Source organism: Ornithorhynchus anatinus, chromosome 8 (assembly GCF_004115215.2).
Source record: "Ornithorhynchus anatinus isolate Pmale09 chromosome 8, mOrnAna1.pri.v4, whole genome shotgun sequence".
NCBI lineage: Eukaryota > Metazoa > Chordata > Mammalia > Monotremata > Ornithorhynchidae > Ornithorhynchus > Ornithorhynchus anatinus.
In genome coordinates, this window is record NC_041735.1 from 19752700 (window position 1) to 19765431 (window position 12732).

General features: G+C 43.2%; 1 long non-coding RNA gene across 1 annotated transcript in view; it reads right to left on the reverse strand.

The window, feature by feature from the left end:
• Nucleotides 1-450: 450 nt before the first annotated feature.
• The window catches only part of LOC103170484, a 66764-nt gene continuing 54482 nt past the window's right edge, over nt 451-12732 (reverse strand). The window contains exon 3 of the long non-coding RNA XR_486209.2: nt 451-758. This is a non-coding gene — a long non-coding RNA (uncharacterized LOC103170484). The remainder of the gene's footprint in view (nt 759-12732) is intronic.

Below are 12732 nucleotides of genomic sequence, written 5' to 3' on the forward strand. Positions count from 1 at the left end.
GCTCAACATCCTGCGTCTAATTCCATAATTCACACATGTTAATGAGTTCAGCCTCCCTCCATTCTACCACCTGAGGCACAAACACACTCGAACTCTGGACTCAACGCTTGACACAAGCCCTGCAGTTGACAAGTAGCAGCTTTTGGGTGTGCCAAGAATTGCTAGATGAAAAGGGTCAGAGAGACAGACCAACTTGATTCCAAAATCACTTGCCAGGTAAGTAATCTGGTGGCAAGTATGAGCCTAAGACTCAAGAGATCTTGGCCCCAAACGTAGCTCTGACACTGATTTGCTCTGTGACTTTTGTTAACTCCCTTCTTTGAGCCTGAAATTTCACATTTGTAATTTAAAGCAAAATAACACTTTTCCCACACTGCCTCAGAGAAATGCTGTAAAGGTAAAATGAGATTCTTAAAATGAAACTGATTTAGGAAATTTGGGAGAGAAGTATACAAAATTAAAGATACTTTTATTTCAGTAGAAAATGACGCAGGAAAGTTTTATCCCAAATGAGGACCTTGTTCTTCCATTCTGATGAGCCAGCCTTTCCTGAGATTCTATTCAATTTAGACCCAGAGAATCTTAGGTGGTAGAAATCGAGAAAGAATTTCCCGTGTTTTGAGCGGCTTTCTTCTTACATCATCTCTTCTGCCAAAGGGCCTTAGTGATTGGCACCTCAGTCTGTGAGAAATTGTCATCATAAAGGATTCACAAAGTCACAGCATCTCTCTCTGTCTCTCAGATTGGAAGATTTCTTCCTAATAGGGAGGGAGGAATAGAAAGGGAGAACAGGGGAATGATTGAATTGACAGATTTAAAGTATATTTTCCCCACAATTTTCTACAGCATTTTCAATGATCTTTGGAAGTCTGGATATCCTTCCAAATTGTTAATAAACAATTAAGTAGATTGACTCCACTCAGTAGGCTCTCAACAAATACACTGATCGGTTATGAGCTAAAACCAGCAACTCCAAACTGTTTATCATCAGGTCAGTGATAAAAAAGCTGTTTTGTTTTAGTTTAAATTTTAATTACACAATAGCACTCTCAGTCTTAACAAAGCCTAATGCTTTAAGAAACCTAACTTGCTTCGGCTGGGACATTAAGCTGGCTTCACTGATCTATTAGTGTGTGTACCTGCAACTGATAAGACTTGGGGGGCGGGGCGGGGGGGGGGGGGGTCCTTTATTGTGTGCAAAGATTGTCTTTTGTCCCTCTCAGCACTTCTGCATTTGCTGCCTTTTCTTGATTCTGCCTCTTGGTGGTTTGACTTTTCTGGAAGCTTCTCCTCTGAGTTTTCTCTTCCCCTCCACTTGTAATTTCCACCGGCCACAAGCTGATCTGACTGCAGTGGCTACCTCCCTGCAGTTGCTATACATATTGTCCATATTGTCATCTGAGAGTGCTTCACCGTGGCTAGCTTTCAAATGTTCTCTCCCATACTTCTGTTCCACTTCAGCTCAACATATTGGGCTCTGCCAGCCATTCTCCTCCTTTCCACCCACCTAAGGTGCACCCATCAAGCATCATCTCCAAAGATCACATCCCTTGTGATCCAGACTTATTGGTTGGTCCAATGATCTTCAATTCGGTGTGAAGCTTGAAGCTCAGTTTCCTTCCTCTTATACTATAGCTCTTCCAGAAAACATGCCAGCTTCTTTTACTATTTTTAGTACTTTACTATTGTACCATTAGGCAATGTACTTCCCCAGTAGTAGAACATATAGATATGACCAGACAGAGAAGTAACAGATCAGGAAAACCTTTCCCAAATATGTGAAAAAGCTTGCCTAGACAGAGAACAATGGACTAGTTGACTTTTCAGCTCTCCAATTCTATGAGTCCCTAATTTCTTGATTGTATTGATTGAGCAACCCCTGGGTACAATATACAGTACTAAGTGCTTGGGATCCATCCCCACCAAAAGCTCCCATTCTAACAGGGCAGAACTGGGTTGGGGAGAACTGGGGGGACACTAGCTATATCTACTATAACAGGATACAAGTGAGGCACAGATGTCATGAACGGGAACAGAGTCTGAGTAGTGAAAAGAGAATTAAACGTCCTCTGGCAACAGCATGACCTCGTAGAAAGAGCACAGGCCTGGGAATCAGAGGAACTGGGTTCTAATCCCAGCTCTGCCACTTGTCTGCTGTGTGACCTTCGCCAAGTCACTTAACTTCTCTGGGCCTCAGTTACCTCACCTGTAAAATAGGGATTGAATCCTCTTACCCCTGACAGACTGAGAGCCCTGTGTGGGACAGGGACTGTGTCCAACCTAATTATCTTGTATCTAACCCTGGCTTAGTACAGTGCCTGGCACATATTAAGCTCTTAAATACCATAAAAAGTAAAATCAGGTATTTTCCCAGGATCCACCTGAATGCACCTCTTCCTGTATCATAAGAACTTCAGGACTGTTCCCTCTTGTCCTGTCTTCTCTGTGATTCTAAGACACTGAACTCTGGGGTGCTTCTTACCCTATGCTGTCCCCATCACAGTTGTCACTATCAGCATGATACTTTGGGAAGAGCCACCTTGAAGTGGGGAGGCGGGGCAGTGAAACCTGTCCAGAAAAGGAAGTCACCTACCCAAACAATGAGTCAGTGGCTGTTGGCTAGTAATACTGGCTTCCGGCCCTTCCCTGCCCCGGATCAGGTTATATTTAGGAAGCTGGAGATTTACAGGAAGCGGGAAAATTATCTCTCAGTAAAGAATTCATGAGCTTGGTGCGCTGAACTTGAATGACTTTTGCAACCTGGGCAGATGAAAACTTGGTCCATAACCCAAGAGAGTAACAGCTGGGAGGTAGTGGAATTATGCTCTGGACTGGAAACTCTGCTTCCAAAGTGATAAATCTTTTCCAGCATCCCAGAGCCAACATCTTTTAGCCTACAATTCTCACGTTTCTTGGAATAAATTTTAGCTTTCCTTATTACTTAAGTGGGCGAGGGAGTCTATCAGACAACTCTAGTTTCAGAAATAAAACTTCAAGTCCTTGTCTCTTATGGTGTCCTTGTGTTTTTAATATTTCTTCTCCCTTTATGTCATCCTTTTCCTCCCTTAGTCTTTGATTGTAAGCCCTTAGGGGACAGAGATCATGTATAATTCTCATCAAGGTACTCTTAGAAATGCAACGTGGCCTAGTGGAAAGAGCACAGACCTGGAGTCAGAGGATCTGGGTTCTAATTGCAATTATGCCAATCACTTGCTGAACTTGGGCAAGTTACTTAATTTCTCTGTGCCTCAGTTTCCTCATCTCTAAAATATGGATTAAATACCTGCTCTCTCTCTGGCTTATGCTGTTGTCAGACGGGAATGGTATCCAACATTATCAGCTTGTATCTATCCCAGAGCTTAGAATAATGCTTGACATCTAGTAAGTGCTTAACAAGTACCGCTATTATTACAATGGATTGAGCATAGGACTGGGACACAGGGGACCTGGATTCTAAATCCCAGCTCCACCACTTGCCTGCTGCATGACCTTGAGCAACTCAATTTACCTGTACTTCCGTTTCCTCATCTGTAAAATGGGGATTCCATGCCTGTTCTCCCTCCCACTTAGATTATGAGCCCCAAAGAAGACAGGGACTATGTCCTATCTGGTGGTATTGTACCTACCCCAGTGTTTAACAGTGTTTGGCACAGAGTAAGTGCTTAAATATCACAAATACTATTATCATTGTTCCCAATGCTTAGTCCAGTCCTTAGCACCCAGGTGATATTAAGTACTTAATAAATACCACTGGTTGATTGAGGAAACAGAGATGTTAAGTGACTTGCCCAATGTCACACAGCAGGAAAGTAGTGGAGCTGGGATTAGAACCCAAGCCCTGAGCTCTTTTCACTAGGTTACACTGCACCTCAAGCTTAGCAAGACACCATGTTCTGCTGGAACTCTCCAAGCTACTGAAGGTACCAGTTACCTTCCTCCTAGTCCCCAGTTACTAAATCATATTTACTGAATGCTTACCGTGTGCAGAGCACTCTAAGCAGCACTTGGGAAAGTGTAATATAGCAGAGTTGGGAGACAAGTTCCTTGCCCACACGAGCTTTCAGTCTAGAGTCTGTACAGTCCCCCTTCTGACTCTGCCCTTAAGAGCAAAACCCAACCAGCCAATGAGTGAGGAGATCCAGAAAGGGTAAATGTCTGAGATTCCACTTTAGGTATCCAGTTTGTAGCAATGACGTAGGCAAAAACCTTTAGAGACTGAGCCTAAATCTGGAGCTTGAGAGAGAACAGAAACAAGCCACTCTTGAAACCTCCCAGAGAGAGAGGAGAGAGGATCTGAAATCTATTTACACCTTTGAAAGCCAGCAACCCCAGGATTGAAAGAAGTTTAGAAATGAGTTATCACAACCCAGCAGGAAAAAGGAAACTGCTTATAGCTTGTTGAGCGAGGAAGACAAGACTTGCACCCTATGAGTAGGAAAAAGTACATAATCAGGTTTCAGGAAGAGGTTGCATTTGCAGGGTCCTGTGGGCATCCAGTTCTTGCCTATTTGTGCAGGACCTATCATGGGGTAGACCTGGAGGGTGAAACAAGCCTCTGAGTCAGTTCATACCCAGAATCCTCTCTGGGGAGAAGGAGAATGTGTGTGTAGGGAGGAAGGAATATGTGTTGTAACAGTTTGTGTCCTTATTAGCCTAAGATATGTCCTAAGATCTCCCACCTCTTAGGAAAAGTCAGACATTTCCCAAAATAAAGTCTAGTCAAAACCACCCAAAAACAGGAACTGAGAAGGTGCCTGGCCCCAGCTCTCCCCAGTTTTTATACCACCTGATCTTGCTCTTTATAAATCTAAGATCGAATCCCTTTAGATATTCATCTCTACCCTAAATCCAGAAAGCCCTAGTTAACCAGAACCCTCATAAATGGGATTAGGTGTTTTTCACATCCCTGCATGCCTCTCCAATGACTCCAAAAATCCACAGAGAGTGGCACAAGGTAGAAACAGTGACTTTTTCCATTTTCTCTTTCCCTAGCATGGGACCATATTCAATGGAAAAAACTATCCAAAATGGCCAGTAATCCAAATCAAAGCTAGCTCAAGTGATTAATTTTTTTTTTTTAAAAAAAAAGCAGGACCACCTTGATAAACAAAAGTGTTGCCAACTAATCACCCTGAAACAGTATGGTCTAGTTTTGTTCATTTGCTGGATCTGATACTCCTAAGTAGCTTTGGCCCTGATTAGTTTGGATTTTCTCCCCTTTGCTTGTTTTTTAAGGAAATCATCTCTTTCCTCAAAGGCTTGAGAACAGGTTTTCAATTAACCTGAAAGCAGTAGTCAGAGACCACCCTAATCTGCTTATTCTTTTCAGAGATGTTCTATAGCCTCAGCTTTCCGTCTGCTTTATAGTCCGAGGAGAACAGTTGGTGTCTAGGGAACTCCTAAATTCAGCTTTCATCTATTAGCAGTTTACTCAGAATCGGTTTCAGTAAAAAAACACAGCCTCAGAAAAATTTGAGTGGGCAGGTCTTAAACTACAAAAAGAAAAGTGTATCCTCCCTGGACTCAGTAGCATTTGGATTTGATCCTTGGGCTTTAGGTGATGCCATTCTAGACGTGAAAAGGTCATCTCTGTTTTTCAGTAACACAATCAATCCACACTGTCCCTGGTACCAAAAAGAGTAAGAAGATGATCTAGTTCAAAGTAAGTTTTTCCCTGCCTTGAAGTAGTTTAACTATTTCATTCAAAGTGCAACTTTCCCAGAGTACCAAGCAAAGGCTGAATGCATTAATACAGGCATTGATGTTTCCTGCCAAGAGAGGCCACTTAATGTCCTGGGGATGTGGGGGCATTATCATTTAATCCAACATGGAGGCACATGATCCAGTGGTTGTCCAGATAACAATCTCACCAGTTTATTTCCAGCCCCAGCCCAGCCCTGGAAAGGTTGGATTCAACCTCAGAGAAGCAGCATGGCCTAGTGAATAAAAGACTGGGTCTGGGGCTCAGAAGGACTGGATTGTAATTCAAGCTCCCCCACTTGTCTGCTGGGTGACCTTGGGCAAATCAGTTCACTTCTCTGTGCCTCAGCTACCTCATCTGTAAAATGGGGATTAAGACTGGGAGTCCCATGCAGAACATGGATTGTGCCCAAACTGGTTTGCTTGTATCTCCCCCAAGTTCTCCCCGCCAAGACAGATCAAGAAAAACAACTGAAGTGGGAACTTGCTCAAAATGTTACACAGGCCCTCACACAAATATAAAAATCAATGTAGAGTTAAGTTTCAGGTAGAGAACAACTTTCATTTTTCTACATAAAATGATCCAACTCATGTGTTTGAGTTGACTAGATCTAGAGACTCTGCAAAAGCTCTTGGGTGATGGCTGGGATGGAGCAGCTATTTTAAAATAAATTTATCTTATCTCTGCCACCAAATTTTCAGCCACAGACACACACCATCCCTGCTGTAGCAGCTCTGGCTCATGAGAGTAGTCTTTTAGCTTATCTTCAAATTGTATGTCTGCAGGGCCCAGGCTAACTCTTTTACCTTCGCTACTCCCATCACTTAGTGTGTGATTCAGTTCTTCAATCAATCATATTTATTGAGCACTTGCTTTGTGCGGAACACTGTACTAAGCACTTGGAAGAGTACAATAAACAGAGTAGGTAGACACACTCTCTGCCCAAAGTTGAACCTTCATATGTAAAAATGGGAATTAAAAGCTCTGATTCATTAGAATGGTGTTAGGACAAAATGAAATCCTAGATGGGAAAGTACTTCGAGTTCTTAGGGAGAAAGTGGGTGAGATAAGACTAGACATTATTATTACCACTATTCCCTCAGGACAGATATGGTTTGTATTTTCTCCAAATGGGTTTTCAATCACTAGAAAGCCTCTCTTCAGGGGTTATCTAGGATGGCTATTTTATTGGATTCCTTTTGACAACAGACCACTTTGTAATGCAAGCCAACGACCTTTCTACTTGGCTTTCAATTGAATCACCTTATGCAAAGCAGAACATACATTCAACTAGGTCCATCCTTTGCTTTCACATCTTATTTCTTTAACCCTCCATTCATTCATCCATCCTCCATGCATGGCACTTTCCCACCTGAAGCCTAAACATCAAAAAATCCATGCTTTGGATCTGGCAGCTAAGAGCAGCATCCTGAGTTTAATAATTATAAATCATCTTGGTTTTAAGTGCCAATAGGAATATAACAACAGATAATCATATTGGATGCAATCCATCTGCCACTTGGGGCTCGCATTCTGCGAGGAGAGCAGATATATCCATTTTATAAGGAAGGAAACAAGCTTAGAGTAGTTCAGTGATTTGCCCAAGGACCCACAACAATCCAGTGGCAGAGCTGAGATGGGTTCCCTAGACTCCTGTCTTAAAGTCCCTTATTCATTCCATTAGACCATTTAGCCTCCCAGGCTTTAGTTCTTGTACCCAACTTCACAGGGAAGGAAGATGAATGAGAAATGAGGGGAAGATAACATACAGAAAGAGTGCAGGTTTCCTTGTACTAAGAAAGATTCTAAACCTCTTCAAAAAAAGTTTAAATTCTTCATTTTGGGTTCATGTGCCTTCCATAGATACCTTACATCAGTTACATCAGAGGTTGACTGGGATCAAAAAAAGAACAGAGAAAATTCCATGACTATAGCAGCATACACACTGGAAAATGTAATCCTCTCAGATAAAAAACTATTCTGTGACATTAAAATCAAGGTCTGTGCCTTTTTTTCCAATGGAAAAGCAGGCAGAATTGTAAGCCCAAATCCAATATACCATATGAGTTTCGTTTATCCCTAAATTACCAGTAAAAATCATAGTGATTGATTAATTAAATCCCATCACCCATCCCAGAGGTTATCCTTAGGAAGATTATTCACACACTGACATGTCTGAACCCATCAATTTTAGCGGTAATCACATGCACTGGGAAGCACTCATTTCTGGAATGAAAACAGAATCTACTTCCTGTCATAATGGGACTAACAATCTAAATCAAAGGGAGGAGGATTTAATTTTACATGTTACAGCTGAAACAACTGAGGCACAGAGAAATGACTTGCCCATAAGGCAGAGAAGTGGAGGAGCCAGGATTAAAACCCATTAGATTCCCGGGCCCTTGTTCTATCCACTAGGCTAAGATGCTTCCCTAGGTCCCATTAAGGCTCAAGAATCCAATTTGGAATGGATTTTCTCAGTTGTCCCCAGACCTGTGTAATGGTGATCTGAATCCCCTGCGTGAGGTAGGGGAACAAAGGGGTCCTAATTGAGCTTATCACCCTGTCTTAACTGGACCAGAAATATCCCACAAAAGAGAGCTGCTTTCATCACCTACAGAGCCCCTCTCCCCACTTCCGAATCAGGAAATCCACAGACAGGTCTAGCCCATCTCATACAAATGGTTCTGGTGGAATTGGATCTTGCTTTTCTTTTTGAACGACATCAGGTTTCCTATTTCAATCTCACTGTAGTGAAACCATTCAAATGGAGCTTGGTAGCACTTACCAGCAGGTATTTAGCGAGCCATCAGCACGCTTAGGTGCAGCACGTGAACAAGACTTCTGGGACCTGTGTTCTACTGAACCCCTTGCCTTCTCTGTGAAATCAGTTCATTCCCCAGTCTCTGGTCTGCCCATTAAAAAAGGAACGTCATCTATTTAGTAATTGCAGAAGAATCTCCGAATATGAAATCCCCTTTCAAGATGGAACAAGTTGTTCAGTAGCAGCCAAGTGGAACTGACAACGTCTGTGGGAATCACTGGAAAGTTTACATTTTTCCCCCCTGTGCCACCAATGAACAGCTGCCGCCCTCATCATCTTCCCCAATGGTCGGCAAATGCAAATTCCTTCGGGGGAAATGATGATTAGAATAGTGGGGGACATGGATGGAAACCCGAGAGGGAAAGCATAAGAGAAGAAAAGAGGCACTGAGGTGTGGATGTGGGTGTGGAAGAATTAAGAAATATGGCAAAGGGGTCAGCTGAGATAGAGGCAGAGCCAGGTGAAGTAGGAAGGGTGGAAAAAACTTCAGAGAGAGATGATGGTTCTGTGCTCTGAAAGGCAAGGGGCAGGGCTGGAGTAGTTTCTCACAGTGTTGGGGTTTCATGCTTCCCTTGAGATTGCATCCTTCTTACCCCAGAGACTGACCTTTACCACAGCAGGCTACCTGTTTCCTGTCCTTCCTGCAGGCCTCAGCCCAAGAGAGCCTTCACACCGGGGGACAGGTAGGAAAGGTCACAGCAATAAATGTGAAGAGCTGAAAACAATCCTCCCAAGGGGAAGTGAGGCTGACAAGTGCCATAATTAGAAAATCAGCAAGTTGGGAGATAAAAGCCTATTTGCTACTGATGGAAGGAAGTTCTATTTCCATGATTGGAGGAGTGCTATTTTAAGACCTTTTTCATAGTGCTTTGAGATGAAAATGTCAAACAGGGATAATTAAAGGTGGGAAAGGTCCCATTAGAGTAATCTGGTCTGTCCTCTTCAGTCATACCCTGTGGTCCCCTCTAGCGCATGTTCAGCGATCAGCTCATTGAAAGTCACACCCTTGTCTTGCAGAATAATCTTGCTGTCTCTATTTGGAGAACTACAGCCAATTAAGGGGATGGAATCTGACCAAAGTCAAGTGTGCCTCATGAGGAGAGGAGCAAAGCATTCAGATTTGTTCTGGATAATGTTTTCCCCTTCAATCATGTCCAGGAGTCCCATGGAGCACTTTAATGACTAAAAATGCTTCCCAGAGTAGAGATGGGGGAAGGGAGGCTAATTCACTCTCAGTCAGTAGTATTTTCAGAGCACCTACTCTGTGTAGAGCACTATGCCAACTGTGCAGGAGTAGAGTACTATTGAGCCAGTAACTGAGTTAGTACTTATTGAATTTACAAAAAGAAAAGGAAGGAAGAGGGGATATTTTATAAAGGGGTTGGTGCGTAAGTATTAGGATAAGAAGGAATCTGTAACTTGCTTCTACAAAGTTAAACAGAAAGTCTGCACTTTGGAATTTTCATAGGGTGTCCTGAGACTTGGGGGGCAGCTTTCTCATTTTGCCACACATGCATGGTTAAATGAGTGTCATGGTGATGGTGACGTCATCGTTGCGTGGTATGTGCTGTGTGTGAGCATCCAGTCTTCACGCTCACTGGCTTGTGAATATTTTAAGACTGCAACTTTTTTTGTGTGGAGAGCCCCCCAGTTACCAGGGCTCGTTAAAAAGGGCATTCACGAAGGCAGGGGGCACCATCTTGTCCTCTCCATTCGAAGCAAACGCAGACTTGGGATGCCACTTGTTCAGCTCTCCCCAAGACACCTCTTTCAGGTTCATGAAAGAAATGTGGAAGGGGAAAGAACTAACAGCTGTTGTTCCATTCAATCATATTTATCGAGCACTTACTGTGAGCAGAGTATAATAATAAACACATTCCCTGCCCACAATGAGTTTACAATCTAGAAAGTCACCCCTAAATGGGCCTAGTGATTATTTCCCTGCAAAAGAACTCCACAGAGCTTCCTTCCTGGCAGGATAAGTGGGGCAGAAAAGAATGTTTGGCCAGCAGATTGGGTGAAGGAATACATGTTTCCCAACCTCCAAAGAAGCCTCAAACTTGCCCCACACAGCTATTCCTATAAGTCCAATGTGTGAGCTGCAGTGCTTTCACCTTGAAGAATGGATGAGAAGAGAGTGATGGAGAGAGACAAGGGCCTCTAAAAATATCAGTCCTCTTAAGTCTTTGTTCAGCCAGTGCATAAATCATAAAGATATGGTAATTGGGGTATTTTGTCAGTACCTATTATGTGCCAAGCACTATGCTATGGGCTGAGGTGGATGTAATACAATCAAATCAGGCACAGGCTCTGTGTTGCACATAAGTTCACCATTTAAGGGGAGAGAACAGGTACTTAACACTCCCTTTCACTGAGGAGGACACTGAGGCACAGAGAAGTGACTCACGCAAGATCACACAGCTGGTAAATGGCAGAGCCATAAATACAACACGGGCCTCCTGTCTCCCAGTCTTGAGCCCTTTTCATTAGACCGTGCTGAGCTCCAGTTTCTTAAACTCTCCACTCTCTCTGCCTGGTGGCTGTGCTCTTCAGAGAGAGAAAAAATAACTGATACCAACATTTCCAATATTTCCAAGACGACAGCTCATTTTTCTTTTGTGCTGGGACACAGACCAATTCCAGGAGATTACACCATTCCCTCTGTCTCCACCGCCAGAATTACCAACTTGTCAGTGTCAGGCCTTCGGGCATTAGCACTCTGCTCCACTAAGTGTCAGGGAGAAGAAGGGTTGTAAGTGGGAGAGACAAATGGAATGAATCATATCCTGCTGAAGATTAGAAGTTAGTTCACTTTGGCTGCTCTCATCACCTAAACCAGCAATTTGGAAAGATCATGTGAAAATGAAATTGCCAAAAATATGTTGATTGTAGGGGAGGGAAAGCAGAGAGAGAGGAGGATACAGAAAGAAAAAAGCAGGCGCCCAAGTTTTTTACCTAATCTAAGTAGCATGGCCTAGTGCAAAGAGTCCAGGCCTGGGAATAGAGGACTTGAGATCTTATCCAGGCTCCACCACTCACCTGCTGTGTAACCTTGGGCAAGTCACAACTTGCCCAAGTTTCCTCATCTGCAAAATGGGAATTCAATGCCAGTCTTCCCTCAATGGAATAGGAACTGGATCTAACCTATCTTTATTCTAATCCAGGGTTTAGTAGCACTGTGCTTGGCAAATAGAAAGTGCTCAAATACTATCATCACCATCATTATTACTAACATAAGAAACCCAGGAGACAGAAGATGGAAAGGAAGCTGGTATTAACAATTCATAATTATTCTATTCCACAGTCTTTGAGGCAGAAGACCACAGGCAAGAAAGACAAACTCTGTTTTCAGGGAGCTTACAATCTAGTAGTCATAGCAGAATTTACTGATCACCCACTTGGTGTGGTGCACTGCGCTAGGTACTTGGAAAGTATAAAATAATTTCTATTCTGTTATTTTCCCTATGTGAAATTTGCTTTAATGTCTACCTCCCCCTGTAGATTTTAAGCACAATGTGGGCAGGAAACATGTGAGAAGCAGCATGGCTTAGTGGAAAGAGCCCGGGCTTGGGAGTCAGAGGTCATGGGTTCTAATCCTGGCTCTGCCACTTGGCTGTGTGACCTTGGGCAAGTCGCTTCACTTCTCTGTGCCTCAGTTACCTCATCTGTAAAATGGTAATGAAGACTGTGAGCCCCATGTGGATCAACCTCATTACCTTGTATCTGCCCTATCTACCTATCGAAGCAGCGTGGCTCAGTGGAAAGAGCATGGGCTTTGGAGTCAGGGCTCATGAGTTCGAATCCCAGCTCTGCCACTTGTCGGCTGTGTAACTGTGGGCAAGTCACTTAACTTCTCTGCGCCTCAGTTCCCTCATCTGTAAAATGGGGATTAAGACTGTGAGCCCCACGTGGGACAACCTGATTCCCCTATGTCTACCCCAGCGCTTAGAACAGTGCTCGGCACATAGTAAGCGCTTAACAAATACCAACATTATTATTATTATTACCCATCTACCCCAGCGCTTAGAACAGTGTTTGGCACATAGTAAGTGCTTAACAAATACCAACATTATTATTGTTAAGCCTACCAACTCTGTGGCATTGTAGTCTCCCAAGCACTAAGTCCAGTGCTTTCCACACAGTGAGCACTCAAATACCATTGATTGATTAATTGAATAACAAAGTGATACATACCCTGCTCAGAGAG